Below are 22,471 nucleotides of genomic sequence, written 5' to 3' on the forward strand. Positions count from 1 at the left end.
TCAGGGGCAGAAGCTGGGAGGACCCCATGCCCGAAGGGCGAGGGCCAAGAGGAGTTACCCCATGTCTGAGGTCAGGGGCAGCGGCCGAGAGTGCCAGGCTGCGACGGCGCAGGAACAGCCGAGAGGAGCTACCCTACGCCCCCATGCCCGAGGCCAGGGGCGGCGGCCGGGAGGAGCTACCCCACGTCCAAGGAGCGGTGGCTACGCAGGCGCAGGAGAGCCTAGAGGAGCTATCCCACGTTGAAGGTCAGGAAGGGCAGCAGTGAGGAGATACCCCTCGTCCAAGGTAAGGAGCAACAGCTGTGCTTTGCTGGAGCAGCCGTGAAGAGATACCCCATGCCCAAGGTAAGAGAAACCCAAGTAAGACAGTAGGTGTTGCAACAGGGCATCAGAGGGCAGACACATTGAAGAATGCTCAAAGTACCACACAATTGCACTCATCTCACAAGCTAGTAAAGTAATGCTCAAAATTCTCCAAGCCAGGCTTCAGCAATACGTGAACTTCCAGATGTTCAAGCTGGTTTTAGAAAAGGGAGAGGAACCAGAGATCAAATTGCCAACATCCACTGGATCATCAAAAAAGCAAGAGAGTTCCAGGAAAACATCTATTTCTGTTTTATTGACTATGCCAAAGCCTTTGACTATGTGGATCACAATAAACTGTGGAAAATTCTGAAAGAGATGGGAATACCAGACCACCTGACCTGCCTCTTGAGAAATTTGTATGCAGGTCAGGAAGCAACAGTTAGAACTGGACATGGAACAACAGAGTGGTTCCAAATAGGAAAAGGAGTACGTCAAGGCTGTATATTGTCACCCTGCTTATTTAACTTCTATGCAGAGTACATCATGAGAAACCCTGGACTGGAAGAAGCACAAGCTGGAATCAAGATTGCCGGGAGAAATATCAATAACCTCAGATATGCAGATGACACCACCCTTATGGCAGAAAGTGAAGAGGAACTAAAAAGCCTCTTGATGAAAGTGAAAGTGGAGAGTGAAAAAGTTGGCTTAAAGCTCAACATTCGGAAAACGAAGATCATGGAATCTGGTCCCATCACTTCATAGGAAATAGATGGGGAAACAGTGGAAACAGTGTCAGACTTTATTTTTGGGGGCTCCAAAATCACTGCAGATGGTGACTGCAGCCATGAAATTAAAAGACATTTACTCTTTGGAAGGAAAGTTATGACCAACGTAGATAGCATATTCAAAAGCAGAGACATTACTTTGCCACCAAAGGTCTGTCTAGTCAAGGCTATGGTTTTTCCAGTGGTCATGAATGGATGTGAGAGTTGGAGTGTGAAGAAGGCTGAGTGCCGAAGAATTGATGTTTTGGAACTGTGGTGTTGGAGAAGACTCTTGAGAGTCCCTTGGACTGCAAGGAGATCCAACCAGTCCATTCTGAAGGAGATCAGCCCTGGGATTTCTTTGGAAGGAATGATGCTAAAGCTGAAACTCCAGTACTTTGGCCACCTCATGCGAAGAGTTGACTCACTGGAAAAGACTCTGATGCTGGGAGGGATTGGGGGCAGGAGGAGAAGGGATGACAGAGGATGAGATGGCTCGATGGCATCACTGACTCAATGGACGTGAGTCTGAGTGAACTCTGGGAGCTGGTGATGGACAGGGAGGCCTGGCATGCTGCGATTCATGGGGTTGCAAAGAGTCGGACACGACTGAGCAACTGAACTGAACTGAACTGGGTAAGGGGATGGACAGTGATGTTAAAGCGTAGAGTTTCCTTTTGGGGGTGACAAAGATGTTTAAAAATTAGATTATAGTGATGTTGCACAGCCCTGTGAATTGTATGATATTTAAATTATATCTTAATAGAACTGTTTAAAAAAAAAAACTTGGTCTGCCAATTCAGGCTTTGGCCTAGCTCAGCTTCCTCAGCCATTCATTCATTGATTTATTCATTCTATTACTGATATACATTAAAGAGATTAATAGGGGGAAACACAGGGTCTCTCATCTTAAGAAGCCCCTGGTTTAGTTCAGAAGAAAAATGTATAAATAGAAAGTTATGATTCATTGTGGTAACTGTGATAACAGAGGCAGACAAAGGGAAGGAATGATAAAGGGGAAGATGGGTTGGGAGGTGCTACTTGAGTTGAGAGAACTGGCTTAAAAAATTAAAGCAGGTTCAAGAAGGATGAAGAAGTGTTTTGCAGAAGCACAGAGATGGAAAGGAGTATGACACAAGAGTCTGCAAACAGTTTGTTATCGCTGGAGATTAGGCTGTTTAGGGCAAAAGGGAGGCTGGAAAGACTGGAGGGGCTCCAAAAAGAGGCCTGTGGAGCAACGTGGAGACATGAGAAAAGCAAGCAGTTCTCTCCCCAGCCCATAGCCAGTGGAATTCTGTTTCTATCTGTTTAATATACTGTGATGCCATAAAAAACTTCATTTGAAAAGGAAAGAGTGTGGGCTGTGTTACTTAAGAAAAAATCCTGGGAATTCTCTGTAGGTCCAGTGGTTAGGACTCTGTGCTTTTCAATGGTCGGGAAACTAAGATCCTATAAATTGCAGTGCATAGCCAAAAAAAGAGAAGAGGAAAAAAAAGCTCAATGGTATAGGTGGAATAGTGGGACAAAAGCCAAGCTGCAGTGGGTTAAACAGTCAATAGAAGATGAGGAAATGGAGGCAGTGGATACAGACTTCCCATTCAAGAAACTTCAATAATAAGGGAAGAAGAAAGGTGGATTTATTAATAGCTCAGCAAGGGTCTTTTAAATTATCATGTACTAGTGGTGTTCCAGAGAGGTAAAAGCCATCAGTATGTACAGATGCCACAAGACCAAGATTTCTTAGGAATTAATGTGGATAAAGAGGTTCAAGGCCCAAGCGCTGGGCACCCCTAACACCCAGTGTTAGGAGGTTAAAGAAATGAACACACTCAAAGCACAAATCATTTAATAAAATATAGATGAATATAACTACATTAAAATTTAATACTTCTATATTAAGCCACTAGGAAAACATGATTCTAACTCATATAACCAAAAAAGGATTAGTGACTAGAATTTATTAGGAACGAATCAGTAACAAAAAGATGACTCAATTGTTTAGAAGGACAGTGACATCAAATGCAATTTACTGAATAGGAAATCCAAGTAGCCAATAATAAATATATACATACGTACATGTATATGTGTATATATATGTATGTACATACACACATATATATTTTTAATCTTACTGGTAAGTTAAGAAGGATTTATTCCTGTAACAGGGCTTCCCAGGTGGTACTAGTGGTAAAGAACCCACCTCCCAGTGCAGGAGACATGAGACGTGGGTTCAATCCCTGGGTCGGGAAGATCCCCTGGAGGAGGGCATGGCAACCCACCCCAGTATTCTTGCCTGGAAAATGCCCATGGACAGAGGAGCCTGGAGGCTACAGTCCATAGGGTCCCACAGAGTCAGACGTGACTGAAGCAACTTAGCACTCATACACACTCATCAGGGTAACAAGGTAACATCTGGCATTTATTTGAAAAAGTAGAAAAATGTAATAGTTCAACAGGATCCAGTTTTGGCAAGGATGTGCAACAAATGGAATTTGTGTGCTATATGTGGATATGTAAAACAATGTAATCTGGAGAGCAGTTTGGCAATATCACAAAAAGTTGAAGAAATAATGTATCTCATAACCCTGCAGTTCCATTTCTGGGTACAAAGATAGTCACTGCAGCATCATTTGTATAACTGACTATTTGAACACATCCAAATGTCTAATGTAGACCAACACAAGGACAGATGAATAGTGGTATCATTCATATAACAAAATACTATAAAAAACAGTTGGAAATTAACCACCTATCTGACCATGATTAAGTGATACAACAGTCCTCCTACCATAGACAACTATACAAATGGGCACAATTTTTGAGGCAACTGTTTTCAGACAGGGGACAACAGGAAGCACAAGCTGATCCCTGAGCAGAAACTCATAAGGTGAGCCCCCCAGATCTTGCTCCTCTACCTGGGGACAGTTTCTCCAACTATTGCAGAGAGCTAGAGTCTAAGCAGGGTAGGGAGAACCCACTGGGCTCAGGAGGCAGAGGCCAGACTTTGAAACAACTGAAATGGCTGGAAACCATTGGGCAGAGCAAGAAAAAGGAGGGTGCCATGCAGACACAGAGTAGGACCCCCACAGATCTACGGCTGAATGCTGGTGTGATGGTTAATTTTGTCTCCACTTGACTGTACCATGGGGTGCCCGGATGTTTTGTTAAACATCATTTTTCAGTGTGTCTATGGGAGTGTTTCTGGATGAGATGAACAGTGTAAAGAGATTGCTCTTTCCACAGTGGGTGGGCCTCGACCAATCCACCACCGAAGGTCTGAATAGAACAAAAGGGATGAGAAAGAATTCTCTCTGCCTGTGTTTGAGGTGGGACATCAGTCTTTTCCTGCTTTCAGGCTTGGATTTGGACTAGAATTCCAACTACTGGCTCTTCTGCTTCTTGGACTGAACTACACCATCAGCTCTCCTGGGTCTCCAGCTTGCTGACTACAGATCTTGGAATTTCTCAGTTTTCTATAATGACATGAACCAATTCCTAATTCTTCCTAGTAATAATAAATATGTGTGTGTTTATCTCTAGTTTATTAGCTCTGTTTCTCTGGATAACCCTGTATAATACAGCCAGGCTGTATATGCAGAGTGAGACAACCCGATGCTCACTAGAAAGTGGGTACTATATGGGACTAAGATTGGAACAGAGATACCAGAGTTAGAGCAGTCCTTGGATAAGAACATTGACAAGGGAGCTGTGGCCATGCCAAAGTGGAGGCATCCCGTAAAGGCATTTTTAACACCCTTAGCATCCAGTTGAAACAGTAGAAAGGATTCAGGGAGTCTATTGGGCTGTTGTCAGTTCCCTGCCTATCTGAAATGGAGGTGACGGAGCTAAGAGTTTACCAAAGCAGTAAAGTTTAAAAGACAGAATTCCAGGGACTTCCCAGGTGGTCCAGTGGTTAAGACTGCTTCCAATGTAGGGGGCATGGGTTCGATCCATGGTTGGGGAACTAAGATCCCACATGCCAAGTAGCTCAGAGAAAATAATAAAAGAATACCAGAGAGAAGAGAACTGTAACAGGATCCCAGAGGTCTACAGAGGTTTCTCCTTGAGTATGCAGCACAGTACTCATTAGTATATGTTTATGAGGAGACTACCCAAAGCCAAAGAAAAAGCATTAGAGGAAACAGGATCTGGCACTAAAAAATGGCTAGGAAAGGTATCTGTTCCCCTGGCCAGACTGGGAAAAGCATAATTCCCAGGACCCTGGGTAGAGTACTTAGGAAGGCACTGGTGCCTCAGCAGAGGAAACAATCCTCCTCAGACTGAACACTGCTCTCAACCTTCTTAATAGATCAAAAAGCAAAGTCTAAAAGAATCAAACTTTTCCAAGGACTTTATCTGCATCCCAAAACAAAGTTCAAGAAAACTTACAGGAATAAAAAGTTACCAGAACTTCCCAAGGCAAACTTCACAATGTCAGACATCCAAAGATTACCAGGCATACCAACAAGCAGGGAAACATGACCTGTCAGAAGGAGAATAAGCAAAACTGACCCAGAACGGTCACAGAGGTTAAAACTAGCAAAGAATGACATTAAAAGTTACCTTAGGGACTTCCCTGGCAGTCCAGTGCTTAACCCCCGGCCAATGCAGGGGACGTGGGTTCAATCCTTGGTTTGGGAAGATCCCACGTGCTGTGGAGCAACTGAGCTCTTGCAGCCCATGCTCTCGAGCCCATGAGCTGCAAATACTGAGCCCACACACGGCAGCCACTGCTACAACTAAGCCTGAGCACCCAGAGGCCGCGCTCCACGACGAGAGAGGCCACACAGTGAGGAGCCCAAGTCCTCCAGCAAACAGCAGCCTTCGCTCACGACTGGAGAAGGCCTGCGAGCAGCAACGAAGACCCAGTGCAGCCAAAAAAGAAAAAAGAAGTCATTAATATGATTACATTTCAAATATTTGAAAAGTTAAGTATAGCGATATGGAAAAGTATGAGAAGAAATAATGGCCTCAAACTTTCCATAGTAAAAAAAATTTAAAAAACCCCACAATTCTGAAGCTCAATCCCAAGTACAAGAAATATAAAGAAAATTATAACAAGTCACATCAAAGTCAGATTGTCAAAACCAGCAATACAGATAAAATTCTAAAGAAAAAAGACTGTTTCTGAGGAACAAAGATAAAGATGATACCAAATTTCTTGTTGAAAACAATGCAAGTGAGAAGATAGTAGAGTAATAACTTTAAAGTACTGAAAGAAAAAAAAGTAAAATTATATCCCAGTGAAAAATATCTTTTAATATCTTCATCACCACTAGACCAACTGTAAGAAATGTTAAAGAATTTCCTTCAGGCCCAAGGAAAATTATCCCATATGGAAATCTAGATCTACATGAAGGAACGGAGAGCATTAGAAATGGTAACATAGGTAAATTTTTATGACTTTTTTTCTTGTTATTTAAGTCTTTTAAAAACATAAGATTGACATAAGCAAAATAGCAGAGGCGGCATCTTCAAGCTCCCATCCCCTCACATAAACATCAAAAAACAGAGCAGTAACTGTTAGAAATAACTTTATCAGAACTCTGGGGGAAAAAAAAGAACTCTGGAAAACAATCAAAGATTTACAAAAACCAAACAAACGCTAAGTCAAGAAAACAGCCATTTTAAAGTAGTGGAAAGCTTTGTGACATTTTTACTTTCTTTTCTCCCACCCACTCTCCAGCTTGGCAGCAATCAGGAAGATAGAAACCTGCATTCCCAGTGTGGGAATCTGGTCCCTGTTTCATAGGGAGCAGAGATCTTATTTGCAAATTATCCTATATTTCTGCTCTAACCAACTTCCCTGGTGGCTCAGACAGTAAAGCGTCTGTCTACAATGTGGGAGACCCGGGTTCGAGCCCTGGGTTGGGAAGATCCCCTGGAGAAGGAAATGGCAACCCACTCCAGTACTATTGCCTGGAAAATCCCATGGACAGAGGAGCCTGATAGGCTACAGTCTATGGGGTCGCAAAGAGTCGGACATGACTGAGAGACTTCACTTTCACTTTCACTTTCTGCTCTAACCTGTAATGGGAACTACCTGAAGGAATTATGCAGGCACTTTTTCTGTTCTGCTGAACTTGGAACTCACTTAGGCCAGAAAAGCAAGTGGACATTGCTTGAAAATATCACAAGGTAAATAAACCACAGATGCCTGGGGCAAAAGACTACAGTTGAGATAAACAATGGACTATTGTTACGGACTGAAGTGTGTTCTCCCAAAATGTAAATACTGAGCCCTAATCCCCAGTGGGCCTTTAAAGATTAATTAAGGTTAAAAGAGGTTATAGGAGTGGGGCCCAGTCCAATATGACTAGTGTCCTTATAAGAAGAGGAAGAGACACCAGAGATGCAGAGAAAAGGCCACAGGAGTATACAGGAAGCTGGTAATCTGTAAACCAAGAAGCAAGGACTTAGGAAAAACCAGCCGTACCAACACTTTGGTCTTGGACTTCCATCATCTAGAACTGTGAGAAAACAAATTTCTGTTGTGTATACCACTCAGTCCATGATATTTTGTTATGGCAACCCTCATAACAGACTAAAGCAGGCTGCCTAAAGTCTGGGAGGAAAAGCTGGGTAGAGTTTCTTTGGGTAAGCAGGGCATTTATAATCATCTATGTATAATAGAATATTTAGAAGGCTACGCGAATGCCCAGAGCAAGATGCACGCTCAGAAAATACCTGACAAAAACATAAACAGACTCATAGATAATAGAGAACAAACTACTGGTTACCAGTGGGAAGAGGAGCAAGACGGGGTAGGAGATTAACAAACTACTATGTCGGGACAAACTACTACAAGGATACGGCACATAGAATATTGCCAACATTTGATAATAATTTAAAATAGTCTGTATTAGTTGCTCAGTCGTATCCAGCTCTTTGTAACTCCATGGACTGGAGCTTGCCAGGCTCCTCTGTCCATGGAATTCTGCAGGCAAGAATACTGGAGTGGGAAATATTTACAGATAAATTTAAATGTAACAAAATATATGCAAGACTTCAATACTAAAACATTACACTAAATCTGCAAATAATTTTTAGAGATATTAAAGATCTAATAGAGAGAGATATGTTTATGGATTGGAATATTCAATATTGTTAAGATAGCCATTTCTCTCTCATATTGATCTATAGATTCAGTGCAATCCCAATGAAAATGTCAGGTTTTTAACTAGAAATTGATAAGGTGGTTTAAAATTTTATATGGCTGTGCAAAGAACCCAGAATAGCTCAGTCAACTCAACTGACAAATAATTAAATTGGAGGTCTTATACTATCTAACTTCAAGACTTACAGCAAAAGTTATAGTAATCAAGACAGTATGTTGACATGAACACAGATGTACAGGTTAATGGAACAGAAGAGAGAATCCAGAAAGACTAGCATACATGTGGTCAACCAGTGTTCTATATTAGCACCACTGTAATTCAATGGGAAAGATGCTGGAATGTATTTGTTATCTATTACTGCATAACAAATTACCCCACAATTAAGTAGAGATGGCTGGATGGCATCACTGACTCAATGGACGTGAGTTTGAGTGAACTCCAGGAGTTGGTGATGGGCAGGGAGGCCTGGTGTGCTGCAATTCATGGGGTCGCAAAGAGTCGGACACAACTGAGCGACTGAACTGAACTGAACTGAACTGAACTAAGTAGCTTAACTCAACGAACCTTTCTTATATTACAGAGCCAGGAATTTGGGAGTGGCTTAAGTGGGGGTTCTGGCTCCGGATCTTTCATGAGGTGGCAGTCAAGACATTATGCTGTCATGTATAGGGTCTGCTTCCAAGACAGCGCACTGCCTGGTTATTTGGAGGAGGCCTCAGTTCCCTGCCAGCTGTTGGCAGAAGGCCTCATTTTCTCACTACAGGGACCTCTCCACAGGGCTGTTTAAGTGTCCTCATCACATGGCAGCTGGCTTCCCACGGAACAATTAATCCAGAGCCAGGAAGGGGGGAAGCCACAATGCCTTTTAGGCCTTAATCTTGTGTCTCACATCAACATTTGTACTGTAAACTAATCATTAAAAATCAAGTTTCACTGGAACTAAGACACACTCATTAGATTTTCTATTGTCTGTGGCTGCTTTTCCACCCCAAGAGCAGAGTTGAGTAGCTGTAATAGAGACCATATGGCCTCTAAACCTAAAATATTTACTACCCGGCTGTGATCTGCATAACCTAGTGCTTGTGTTGGTGTCTTAAACATAGTAGGTTCTCAAGAAACGTGCTAGTGCTCATGAACGGTACATGTTGGTTAGTTTGTTCAATAAATATTAGCTGAGCTCCTATACTAAATGCCAGGTTAATATCATAAGTGCTAATGATACATAGTCAACAAGACAGCTGGTTCCTACACTAATTTTCTTCATTGCAGAGGTCCAGGTTGCCTCCGGGTGTAACACGCTATGAAAGTGACAGTGTTAGTCACTCATTTGTGTCTGACTCTTTGCGACTCTGTGGACTGGAGGCCACCAGGCTCCCCTGCCCACGGAATTCTCCATGCAGGAATACTGAAGTGGGTTGCTATTCCCTTCGCCAGGGGATCTGCCCACCTGGGGATAGAACCCTAGTCTCCTGCATTGCAGGCAGATTCTTTACCATCTGAGCCAAAAGAGAAGGACTCTATTGTGCTGCTTCCCACTAGAGGGCAGCCTGAAGCTTGTCCCCAGTGGATTGTTAACTCCAACAATCTAATACTGTCAGTGAAGAACTGTCATTAAGGACAAAACCCCAAACTACCCAAGATGTGTATTTCTTCTCTCAACAGAATTTTAAAATGTGTCCAGTTTGTCTCCGGAACTCCTGGCCTCGTGTTTTTCAGCCTTTCCACCCTTCCGCCTGCAGAGGTGGCATGAACGGTTACAGGCACCGCTGGCAAGTTAGAAACATGGTGGAGCAACACACTGTTGGTGTGGTGCGCCTCTCACTGGCAGACGAGTCAGGGCGGGGAGAAAGCGGGTGCCTGCGAGGGATGGGGATGCCTGGGAAGCACAGAACCACAGGCCAGAGCGGTTCTGGGGGTAGGAACACGTGCCTGGTGTCTACTATGTTAAGAGAAGACATGCATCCCTTCCAGTTGTTAGTTCACCATTTACTGTGCACCCCCTACCTGCTCTGTGCTACCCAGTATACAGCAACACGGACCACAGACATGGTAAGCCCTCAAGGAGGATGTAGTTTAACAAAGAAGTCAGACATTAAATAGAAAAGCACTGAAAGTACCAAATTATTCAATAGTAAAGACTGTTTCGATTACTAATAGTATAAGAAACCAATAAAGAATGCAGTGGCGGACCTCCCTGGTGGTCCAGTGGTTAAGAATCTGCCTGCCAATGCAGGGCACACCGGTTCAATCCCTAGTCCACGAATCCCCACGTACCACAGGACGACAGCCCGTGTGCCATAATTCCTGAAGCCCGTGCTTCACAACAACGAAAAGCCCACACACCGCAACTAGAGAGTAGCCCCCGCTCGCCACAACCAGAGAAAGCCTGGGCACAGCAACAAAGACAAGTGCAGCCCCCCATCAAAAGTGCAGTGGCGAAAACCAATTATTATCCTTAGAGATTCTTTGATGCTATGTGGACTGGTTTGTTTCTGCTACTCAGTATTTGAAAGGTCAACTAGGAAGGCCCAAAGGCTAGGAATGACTGATGGTAGGAGGCTGGCGTCACTTAGATGCCTCTTCACTCACATTGCTAACAGCTGTCAGCTGGGACATCTGCTGAATTACGGGCCGGGAACATGTACACATTTCTTCTCCGTGCTGGGTCTCCATGTGGATTACCGTGTGCTTCCTTGGAGTATGGCAGCTTAGTTCTGAGAGCCACCGTTCCCAGAGAGAAAGGTGGACGTGCACAGCGTTTTGATGACCTAGCCTGGGAATTAACATAGTCACTTCTGTCCTACTTTACTTGGTCAAGGCAATCACTGAGATCTGCACAGGTTTAAGAGGCAGAGACAGACCTCCCACCACTCAGTGGAAGAAGCTGTAAGGTTACATAGTCAGATGAGCACGTGTGATGGGAAACGTTTCTGTGGCCATCTTTGGAAAACTTGATCTGCCAACGGCTGTCGTGATAGCTCAGGATGGGGTATAACAGCTGACAGGGTCAGTCAGCAAAGGCCTCTGTGAGGCAGTCTTGTCTTTGGCTGAGGGGGTGAAGGGCTAAGAGGAGCCTTGGAAAGAGCTTTAGGTAGAGGAATCAACAGGTGTAATGGCTGCAGTCCAAAGAGAGGCTGGTGCATTTGAATGCTGCATGTTCATGTGACAAGAGCATGGAAGGCGAGAGAAAAGTGCTGCAGGGAAGGGTCCAGACGGGAGACACCGAGTGGCCTGGCTCATGTCATCCATGCTGGACCCCTGAGAACAGGAGCAGCCTCCAGTCAGCAGTGTCTCAGGAAAAGAGAGACTGGAGAGGACAGAGCAGGCAATGGCTGTTCCCAAACTGGTAAAAGTAGGGGAAAGCTGCATAGTTTAGTAGATATCCTGCCCCAGCAGTCCCTGCATGGAAGATAAAATTGAATCTGCCTAACTCTCATCCAGATAAAATAAGTGTGGAGAAATAATTAAGCCCGAGGCAGCTGTGGATAAAAAGAAACTGCACAGGACGTGTCAGCAACACAGTGGAGGAGGGGCAACCCCGCAAGGCTACAGTTAACAACCTAAGTTGCCATCACATAAACATCTGCTGCCCTGTACTCTTTTCCCTCGACCTCAATTCAGGTTAATGACTGAATTTTTTTTTTTCTCATTTTATACTTTGGATTCAATGTGTCTCCTTTGCTGGTCTTGTCTCAAGGGTCAGATCCAAGAGGTGTGTTAAGATCCACAGATCCCATGGATACTATGGGACTTCCCCAGTGGTGCAGTGGTTAAGAATCCACCTGCCAATGCAGAGGACATGAGTTCAATCCCTGGGAGGATCCCACATACATGCTGCGGAGCAACTAGACCTGCACACCACAGCTACTGAACCTCTGCTCTGCAGCAACAGAAGCCAACGAAATAAGGAGCCTGGGCACAGCAACAAGGAGTAGCCACGGCCTGCTGAAACTGGAGAAAGCCCTCATGCAGCAACGAAGACTCAGCACAACCAAAATCAGTCAATTAATCAAAAGTAAGAGAGTGGATACTGTGGATCACTGTGCAGGTATTAACACGTTATATCAGACAAAATTATAAACATCTGTATGCCAATAACAAGAGAAAACACTAGGTATATACAAAATAGATAACCAGCAAGGACCTACTGTATAGCACAGGGGACTACCTGAAATAGAATCTGAGAAAGAATATATGTATATGTATCACTGAATCACTTTGCTGTACATCTGAAACTCACACACACTGTAAATCAACTACACTTAAATTGGGAGAAAAAATGGAGGAGATGAAAAAAAAGAGCTAGAAAGTAGGGACTAGATCATGAGGGACCTTGAAATTCAGGTTAGAGTCTGGCTTGTGTGCTTCTCTAAACGTACAATTTCAATCCAAAGGCAGACACACGACAAATTATATGAGTACTAAACTGCCTGCCAGACTGATTCATGTGTCTGAAATTCTGTTCCTCCTGCTTCTGTATGAAATGCATTTACTCATCAGGGGAAAAACTACTTATTTTCTAAGATTCACCCTAAGTGTTACCACCTCTGTGAACCCTTCCTTAGTTCCAAAGATGCGGCCACTACCACCCTGGTGTCCCTACTATCTTGCACGGACTATTTACATTGCATTTATTTACTTAATTGTGCTCATTCACATACATATTACTCCCTACTCTATAGTCTCTGGACTCTCTGAAGACAGACATTGTGTCTTGTTCACAATACTCAACATGGTGAGCATTCAGTGAATGTTTGCATGAGTGAATTTCATCTTTAAACTGAAGCTGACAAGAATCTGACTTCCCTACTTTGGTGGTAGACCACAGACAGCTGGGGTTTGTTTTACGTAAAGCTGAGGCTATGCCAAAATTGAGGGTATAACAACCACTACTACGATGTCAGGACCACTTATTCTGTGCCAGCTGCTGCTCTCAGTGCTTGACATGTATTGGTCTATTTAATCTTCCCAACAGTCCTACTGTAAGTTCAGCAAGGGTTGAAAGGCTGAGGCTAGCCACCTGGAGGAGAGGGCCCAAATGGATACACGGAATGAGGAAGAAGATTGGGAGAGGTCTCATAAGCCAGAGTATTAAGGCAGCAGGGCTGAACAACAGAGCTCTTTAGGAAGAAGGTCTGGGTTGTATACTGGAGTTAAGTTTTAGCTGGCTGCTGTAGTATGGGACCATGAGACATAATACACAAAACCGGTAGGCTTTTTCATCACACAGGAACAAGTGTATTGTTATTAAAATGATAAGTTATGCTCTAAAACTTACCAAGAAACCAATTTTACTTTTTTTTTTTTTTTTTTGGTTGCACAGCATGCAGGATCTTAGTTCCCTGACCAGGGATGGAATGCACACCCCTTGCTTTGGGGGTGCAGATTCCTAACCACCAGTCTGCAAGAAAAGTCCCAAGAAAACTATTTTAAATGCCTTATGTTGTTTCCTGGTACAAAGAAGATGGAGTACGCACATTCCATCATCTTCCTCTCACTACTTACAACCAAAATTGCTGTTCAAAACACATGGCACAACTATCAGAAAAACCTCTCAAAAGGTGGAGAAAAGAAGGCAAACTGGCTGGAGACTCAAGGGGTGACTCAGTGGTGAGTGCCCTGGGTGGTCTGTTTGTTTTGACTCTTATATATTTTGGCTTGGGTGTTAGAGCAGTCTGCAACTAGAAAATGGCACTGAGCCCTTCTCAAAGCAAAACAACCCATAAAACCAAGCCCTACGAAAAGCCTATACTCTCCAGCAAATGATCATGAGGAGGGGAGCTCTGCAAGATGGTACCCTTTTGATTACTGTCACCCTACTCTAGGCAAATGCCACAAAAGAACTCATACCTTTCTCCCTCCCCACCAGGTCCTGAGAGGCTGTAAGACAAAGCCCTGTTGGCCATGCCCACCTGGTACCAACAAAGCAGAGGTGACGCCTCTCCCCTACCCGCCAGGTCCTGGAGACTGTGGGGAGGAGCCACAACCTGCACTAACTGAATAACAGTAAAAAGGCAGCACCTAATCCCCTCTCAAATGCAGAACAGGGAGCTAGAAAAAGGCATTCTTTAAACATGTCTACAAAGGATTGGTCATGCTTTCCTAAGCAGTGCCTATGTGAAACCAACCAATCAGTACCAACACAGCAAAAGCTATGGGAATTGAACTACAGTGAGGAATACTCTGAGGTTCCAAGTCAGTGTCTGGGTAGTAGACAGATGGGCAGGCCAGAACAGCTCTGAAAAACACTGTGAAAATGAAACTCATCTTCAAACCAAAGCCCACAAAAGTAGATAAGAATGTGCATTCTGAATATAAATATATGGAAATTGATTTCCTCCTAAAATAGATTTACAAAAAAAAAAAACCCTAGAACCTCACAACATAATATTCAACATATCCATGATAAAATTTAAAAATTACTCCTCATACTAAGCGCTAAGAAAAAGAATTCAAATGAGAGAATACAATCAACAGATGCTGACTGCAAGGTGACAAAGATATTGAAATTGTTGAACAAGGATTTTAGAGCAGCTGTTATAAATATATTGCAAGAAATAATTATGAACACTCTTGAAACTTACTGAGAAATAGAAAGTCTTATCAAAGAAAAATACCTAAAGATCCAGATGGAAATTTCAGAATTAAACATTCAGTTCAGTTCAGTTCAGCCGTTCAGTCATGTCCGACTCTGAGACCCCATGAATCACAGCACGCTAGGCCTCCCTGTCCATCACCAACTCCCGGAGTTCACTCAAACTCACGTCCATCGAGTCGGTGATGCCATCCAGCCATCTCATCCTCTGTTGTCCCCTTCTCCTCCTGCCCCTAATCCCTCCCAGCATCAGAGTCTTTTCCAATGAGTCAACTCTTCGCATGAGGTGGCCAAAGTACTGGAGTTTCAGCTTTAGCATCATTCCTTCCAAAGAACACCCAGGGCTGGTCTCCTTCAGAATGGACTGGTTGGATCTCCTTGCAGTCCAAGGGACTCTCAAGAGTCTTCTCCAACACCACAGTTCAAAAGCATCAATTCTTCGGCAATCAGCTTTCTTTACACTCCAACTCACATCCATACATGACTGCAGGAAAAACCATAGCCTTGACTAGACAGACCTTTGGTGGCAAAGTAATGTCTCTGCTTTTGAATATGCTATCTAGGTTGGTCATAACTTTCCTTCCAAGGAGTAAGCATCTTTTAATTTCATGGCTGCAGTCACCATCTGCAGTGATTTGGGAGCCCCAAAAATAAAGTCTGACACTGTTTCCACTGTTTCCCCATCTATTTCCCATGAAGTGATGGGACCAGATGCCATGATCTTCGTTTTCTGAATGTTGAGCTTTAAGCCAACTTTTTCACTCTCCTCTTTCACTTTCATCAAGAGGCTTTTTAGTTCCTCTTCATTTTCTGCCATAAGGGTGGTGTCATCTGCATATCTGAGGTTATTGATATTTCTCCCGGCAATCTTGATTGCAGCTTGTGCTTCTTCCAGTCCAGGGTTTCTCATGATGTACTCTGCATAGAAGTTAAATAAGCAGGGTGACAATATACAGCCTTGATGTACTCCTTTTCCTATTTGGAACCAGTCTGCTGTTCCATGTCCAGTTTGAACTGTTGCTTCCTGACCTGCATATAGGTTTCTCAAAAGGCAGGTCAGGTGGTCTGGTATTCCCATCTCTTTCAGAATTTTCCACAGTTTATTGTGATCCACAGTCAAAGGCTTTGGCATAGTCAATAAAGCAGAAATAGATGTTTTTCTGGAACTCTCTTGCTTTTTCCATGATCCAGCGGATGTTGGCAATTTGATCTCTGGTTCCTCTGCCTTTTCTAAAACCAGCTTGAACATCAGGAAGTTCACGGTTCACATATTGCTGAAGCCTGGTTTGGAGAACTTTGAGCATTACTTTACTAGCGTGTGAGATGAGTGCAATTGTGCAGTAGTTTGAGCATTCTTTGGCATTGCCTTTCTTTGGGATTGGAATGAAAACTGACCTTTTCCAGTCCTGTGGCCACTGCTGAGTTTTCCAAATTTGCTGGCATATTGAGCGCAGCACTTTCACAGCAGCATCTTTCCAGCACCTCCACTAGCTTTGTTTGTAGTGATGCTTTCTAAGGCCCACTTGACTTCACATTCCAGGATGTCTGGCTCTAGGTGAGTGATCACAGCATCGTGATTATCTTGGTTGTGAAGATCTTTTTTGTACAGTTCTTCTGTGTATTTAAACATTACAATAAGTTAAAAAATGCACTGTATGGACTCAATTGCAAAATGGAGATTTAACAGAGAAAAGAATCAGTGAATCTAAAGATGTATCTGTAGAAATGATCCAATCTAAGAAAAAGAGACAAAACAGAAAAAAAAAAAAGCATTAAGGGACAATAACAGAAGATCTAAAACACTCATGTCACTGGAGTCCCAGAAGGAGGGGAGAAAGAGTACAGCACACAAAAACTATTTGAAGAAATAATGGCTGAAAACTTCTCAAATCTGGCAAAAGACATAAACCTGCCAATTCAAATACCTGAGCAAACCCTAAAAGAATAAACTCAAATAAGTCAACACCCAGATACATCATAATCAAATGTCTGAAAATTAAAAATAAAGAAAAAATATCTCGAAAACAGGTGGAGAAAAATAAAGTATTACCTACAGAGAAAGAACAATTTGAAATACTACAGATTTCTCATCAGAAATCATGGAGGGGAGAAGGAAATAACAAAACATTTTTAAAGTGCCAAAAGAAAAACAATGACAATGCATAATTCTATATCCAGTGAAAATATCTTTCCAGAAAGAAGGTGAACTAAAAATATCAAGAGATGGAGAAAGTGAAGTGATCTGCCACTATCAGACCTGCTCTAAAAAAAGTGACAAAGGAAGAGTTCTCCAAATAAAAAGAAATTAACAGAAGTTTGAAATATCATGAAAGGAGAAAAAGCAATTTTTAGGGCAAATATCTGTGTGAATACAATCTCTTGAATTTTTAGTTATGTTTGACAGATGAAAACAAAATTATAATGTTGCCTCATGTGGCTCTCAACAAATGTAGAGGTAAAATTTGAAACAACAACGTCATAAAGGGAAGAAAAGGGACCTAAAGGGGGTAAAGTTTCTACATTCTGCTTGAACTTGTAAAGACTGATACTACTCGTAACCTATCATAAGTATGTGTAACATAATCTCAACAGTAACCACTGAAAACCTATACAACAAAAGCTACATTAAAAAAATCTACAGCTATATTAGGGAGGGTACCTGGTGGTTCAGATGGTAAAGAATATACTTGCAATGCAGGAGACCCAGGTTCGATCCCTAGGCCAGGAAGATCCCCTAGAGAAGAAAGTAGCAACCCATTCCAGTGTTCTTGCCTGGAGAATCCCATGGACACAGGACCCTGGTGGGCTATAGTCCATGAGGTCAGAAAGAGTCGGACGTGACTGAGCGACTAACACATTCACTTTCACAGCTATATTAAAATGACATAATAAAAAATGTTCAAGTATCCATCCCATAAGAGGGCAAGAAAAGGGAAAAGGAAGCACCAAAGAAGCAGGAACAAATAGAAAATAAGTAAAACGGCAGACTTAAATCCTAACCAATCAAAAATTATATTAAATGTAAATCATCTAAACAGACCAATTAAGAAAACAGAGATTATCAGAATATATTGTTCTAAAACTATGAGTCAGAGTGATGTCACACAAAATGACAGAGGAGGAACTAGAAGTTTGTCCCTTCACCAAAGCAATCATTGAGCTACACAGAATGACTGAAATCAACTGTTTTGTAACTCGGAACATGACCAGAAACTTTTAACAACCTGAGGAGTCCTTCTAACAATGAAGGGAAAGGTTGCTGGTCTTTCACAAGTGAAGAACATGTGCAAACTAGTCAATATCCCTCGTTCCTCAGACATGCTGCAGCTGTATAGGATAGCAGCCTATGTTGCTGAAGAAGCTGGCTGATGCCAGAGTAGACAGTGGAAACACTGTCCTCCCAAAGTTTGGGGTCACACAGTTTGATCGGTTGGATGGGTCCTGGAAGATCAGCATTGACGCTTAACTTGGATTTGACCCTACTGGCAAATCTGTTTTCTTTGGCTTTTCCTGGAGCATCTATCAGATTAAAAGAGACAGAATACACCTCCCCTAGCTCCCTATTTAGAGTCAAACATTTAAGAAAATCAGGTCCTATGTCAGGTCACTGACAGACAGCAGAGAAAATCGAACAGAAACTTCAGTGACCACAGGAAAACAAGGAATACACATTTTTCAAAAATAGTTTGTAAAAATAACAGTTCCAGCCCTCAACAAGCAAAAAATAGCAATCCCTGATGAGTAAGAATCACATTTTGAGACTTATCACATTATAACACTTTGAGTAGGAAATGGCAACCTTCTCCAGTATTCTTGCCTGGGAAATCACATGGACAGAGGAACCTGGTAGGCTACAGTATATAGGGTCACAAAGAGTTGGACACAATTGAGCCACTGATGACACATTACAACACTTAGAATATACAGCTCTCAACAAAAAAATTTTAAACAAAGCAAAAGGAAAGTATGGGCCATTCACAAGAAAAAAAAGAAAACAATTAGCCCAGACACTGGACTAACTAAACAAAAACTTTAAATCAAGCATCTTAAGTTCAATGAGCTTAGGAAACCATGGACAAAGAAACTAAAGAAAATCAGGAAGATGACGGATGAACAATATGAGAACATTACTAAAAAGAATGATAGAAAGGAAGCAATCAGAAATCCTGGACTGGAAAGTATATTGACCGAAATGAAAAATTCACTAGAGGGTTTCAACAGCGGATTTCAGAAGTAAAAGACTAGCAGACTTCAAAACAGATCCTTTGAAGTTATCCAGCCTGAGGAGCGGAAAGAAAACTAAGGGAAGACACCAAAGAGACCCTGGGGGGCCTGCGGAGGAGCAGTAAGAATGCAAAGAACGGTGACTTCCCTGGTGGTCCAGTGGCTAAGACTCAGGAGCTCCCAACCCAGGGGGCCCGAGATTGATCCCTGGCCAGGGAACTAGATCCCACATGACACAACTAGAAGACCCTGCATGCTGCAACGACGATCAAAGATCTGGTGCAGCCAAAGAAATAAACAAAAATAAATAAAGTGGGCTAAAAAATGCAAAGGATGGAGACAGCTGTATATAGAACCTGGAATCTCACAGAACAATGGGGCTACAAGGCTGGTTAAGAATCAAATCTGACAGTTTCATGCCTTGGTAACTACGGGAATTTAGTGAACACACAAGAGGTGGGGGAATGGGAAAGAAAGTGAATTATTTTGACTTCAGATTTAGAAAGAGCCTGAGATATGAAAAAAGGCACACATGGGATTCCCTGGTGGCTCAGATGGTAAAGAGTCTGCCCACAGTGTGGGAGACCCAACTTCAATCCCTGGGTAGGGAAGATCCCCTGGAGAAGGAAATGGCAACCCATTCCAGTATTCTTGCCTGGAAAAATCCCAAGGACGGACGGAGGACTACAGTCCATAGGGTCACAAAGAGTTGGACACAACCGAGCGACTTCACTTTCACTTTTAGAAAGAGTCTGAGATATGAAAAAAGGCACACAAGTCCCTACAAACAGACAAAATGCTGTCTTAGAGCTTAGAAGTCTTGTTACTTGAGAACTAAAAACCATCTAAAACCACCCTTGTAACTGAGAAGACGGTGTAGCAGACCAGCATCTGTTAAAAGAGGGCCAGGAACAGAATCCTGAAGAGAGAGATGTTGCTGAGATGAGGAGCAGAATCATGTCCCAGCATCGTGGGACCCATGAGGGCGGGGGCAAACCCCAGTGAGGAAGACCAACGAAGAACGGCTGGAGCCCTCACTAAGCGACAAACGCTGTGCACCTATTAAGCACTGAGTTCAGTTCAGTCGCTCAGTCGTGTCCGACTCTTTGCGACCCCATGAATCGCAGCACGGCAGGCCTCCCTGTCCATCACCATCTCCCGGAGTTCACTCAAACTCACGTCTATCGAGTCGCCTCGTAATTATGACGTGCTTGACAAACCCCAACACACTGCTCTGTCCACCACATCATCGGAGTCGGAAGCCGCTGGTGACCAGCTCAGAGGGAAGCCTGAGACACCTATGCGGCCTCAGGGCGTGGCAGGGGCTTACCCAAGCGCGCACTTCCAGGTGAGGGTGGACGGTTTGGCCACGGCCCCGGTAACAAGCCAGCCCAGGCAGCTGCGGCCCGCGAGGCTCTGACGTTCGCCAGTCTAGGCCGCGAAGACCTGTCAGCCTCGCTGACCAGAGGGCCCAGAAGGACACAAACCCGCGTGGTCCCAACATGCACCGCGCCTGTCTCGCGTCACTGCGGGCGACTCACGCGAGAGGGGCAGGAGGGAGCTGGTTGCTAGGCAACCGGGGGTTGGGAAAAGGGGTGGTAGCCGGCGGTAGCAGGTTGCTACCTTCCCTCAGAGAACCTGTGGTTTTAGGTAGAAGCTCCGTGAAGAGCGGTGGTGAGGAGCCAAAAGGACTTTTCTTTACTGCTCATACTAATAGAACAGGTGTTAGCTGTTCAATTTGGGCCAGGTTGTATTGTGACAGCAAATGATTCTTCCATGCTTGATTTGGGTGTTTTGAGTATGTCGGCTCTCTCCGGGCCGTGGTAAAATATTGATTGATCTGAATTAAGGTCTCCATTTGATTGTTGTCAACTTCAGCTGGTCTACCTGACCTTGAACATTGTCCAGTGATAAATTTCCAGCATGAAACTTCAAAAACCACTTTTGACCTGTTTGATCAGTCACATAACACCTTCTGCATACACTGCACAAATCTTTTTATGCATTTCAATTATGCTTTTACCGTTTTTGAAGTAATAAAGCATAATATGCAGAAAATGTTGCTTTATTTCCTTCCATCTTCAATATCAAAATGGCTACACAAAATTCACCAGTTTTGATAAGGTTTTTTAAACACATGCTATTATGACAGCCATCATACAATCTAAAAAAATGTTTCTGATGAACATTTATCTCTAAATCAATTCAAATAGAACTCCTTTAAGGGGTTTTATGACTAACTTGGTAATAGCATCCAAAGGCAGAAAAATATCACCTAAACATTTTGTAATGTACATGCATAGACATGCACGCATAAGCAAATGCAGAGATATTGTAGCTTTCATTTGAAAACTTTAGCCCTAAGTCAGTAAAACTTAGTAATGCAAATTCATTGGTTTATACCCATTTTATATTTTTGGCCACGGGGCATGTGGGTAATTAGTTCCCTGACCAGAGATCAAATCCGCACCTCCTGCATTGCAAGCACAGAGTCTTAACCACTGGACCACCAAGGAAGCCCTTATACCCACTTTATATTTTTATCCAAATTTTATCCCATGGCGAATGGGACAAGTTGAGGTTATGCACTCAATATGAGGGCTGATTCTTTTTATCATTATTTATGGAGCAGGTCTCTAAGATTTTTGTTTGCCCTGGATAGGTAATCTGATGGAGGCTGAGAACTACATTTTAGGCTAGTGACTGATGACTGAGGAGACATCTAGCCACTGTCTGGAAGTCTCCAAAGCTCATCTGAGTGGCAGGGAAGAGGTTGAAGCAGAGCCAGTGTGGGGAGGTCAGAAGTTTCCCAGAGAAACCAATGACATTCCTCTTATCCTCAGTAGAATCGTGTCAGCAAGGGAGAGGAAGACAGGTTGGTGAACCATAGTTGGCAGCGGTTCAGGAAGGGGATTTCAGTTGACAGAAGTTCCCATGAAGGAGCAGGACCACATAGAACCAGAGAAGCCTGAAAAAATAGCTCCCATCAAGAACTGAATATCGGCTTACAAGGCCAACTTCTGACCACAGAACGCTTTTTAAAATTTTTTCTTTTAATAATTTTTATATTTAAATTTTAATTAAAAGTTTCTTAAAAATTTCTTTTTTTGGCCGTGCCTCATGGCTTGTGGGAATGTCAGTTCCCTGTCCAGGAATTGACCCCGGTCCACGGGAGTGAAAGTGCCGAATCCTAACCACTAGGCCATCAGGGAACTCCTCTGCCTGCCCCTCCACCCCCTGAATTATTTCAAATATCTTACTATCAGCCCAGCTTAACAACAAATGTTCCTGGCAGTGTTGAATACCCTCCTCCTTTTCTTTTTTTAAAACCAAAGGCATGTGTATGCCCGCTGAAAGTGTGAGTTGCTCAGTCATGTCTGACTCTTTGCAACCCCATGTAGCCCACCAAATCCATGGAATTCTCCAGGCAAGAATACTGGAGTGGGTAGCCATCCCCTTCACCA

General features: G+C 43.2%; 1 protein-coding gene across 1 annotated transcript in view; it reads right to left on the reverse strand.

The window, feature by feature from the left end:
- The window catches only part of POM121C (POM121 transmembrane nucleoporin C), a 44,503-nt gene extending 23,425 nt beyond the window's left edge, over positions 1–21,078 (reverse strand). The window contains exon 1 of the mRNA XM_055562783.1: positions 20,338–21,078. The gene's annotated coding sequence lies outside the window, so the exon portion shown is untranslated. The remainder of the gene's footprint in view (positions 1–20,337) is intronic.
- Positions 21,079–22,471: the final 1,393 nt, after the last annotated feature.

The sequence above is a fragment of the Bubalus kerabau genome, chromosome 23 (assembly GCF_029407905.1).
Source record: "Bubalus kerabau isolate K-KA32 ecotype Philippines breed swamp buffalo chromosome 23, PCC_UOA_SB_1v2, whole genome shotgun sequence".
In the NCBI taxonomy this organism is placed as follows: Eukaryota; Metazoa; Chordata; class Mammalia; order Artiodactyla; family Bovidae; genus Bubalus; species Bubalus kerabau.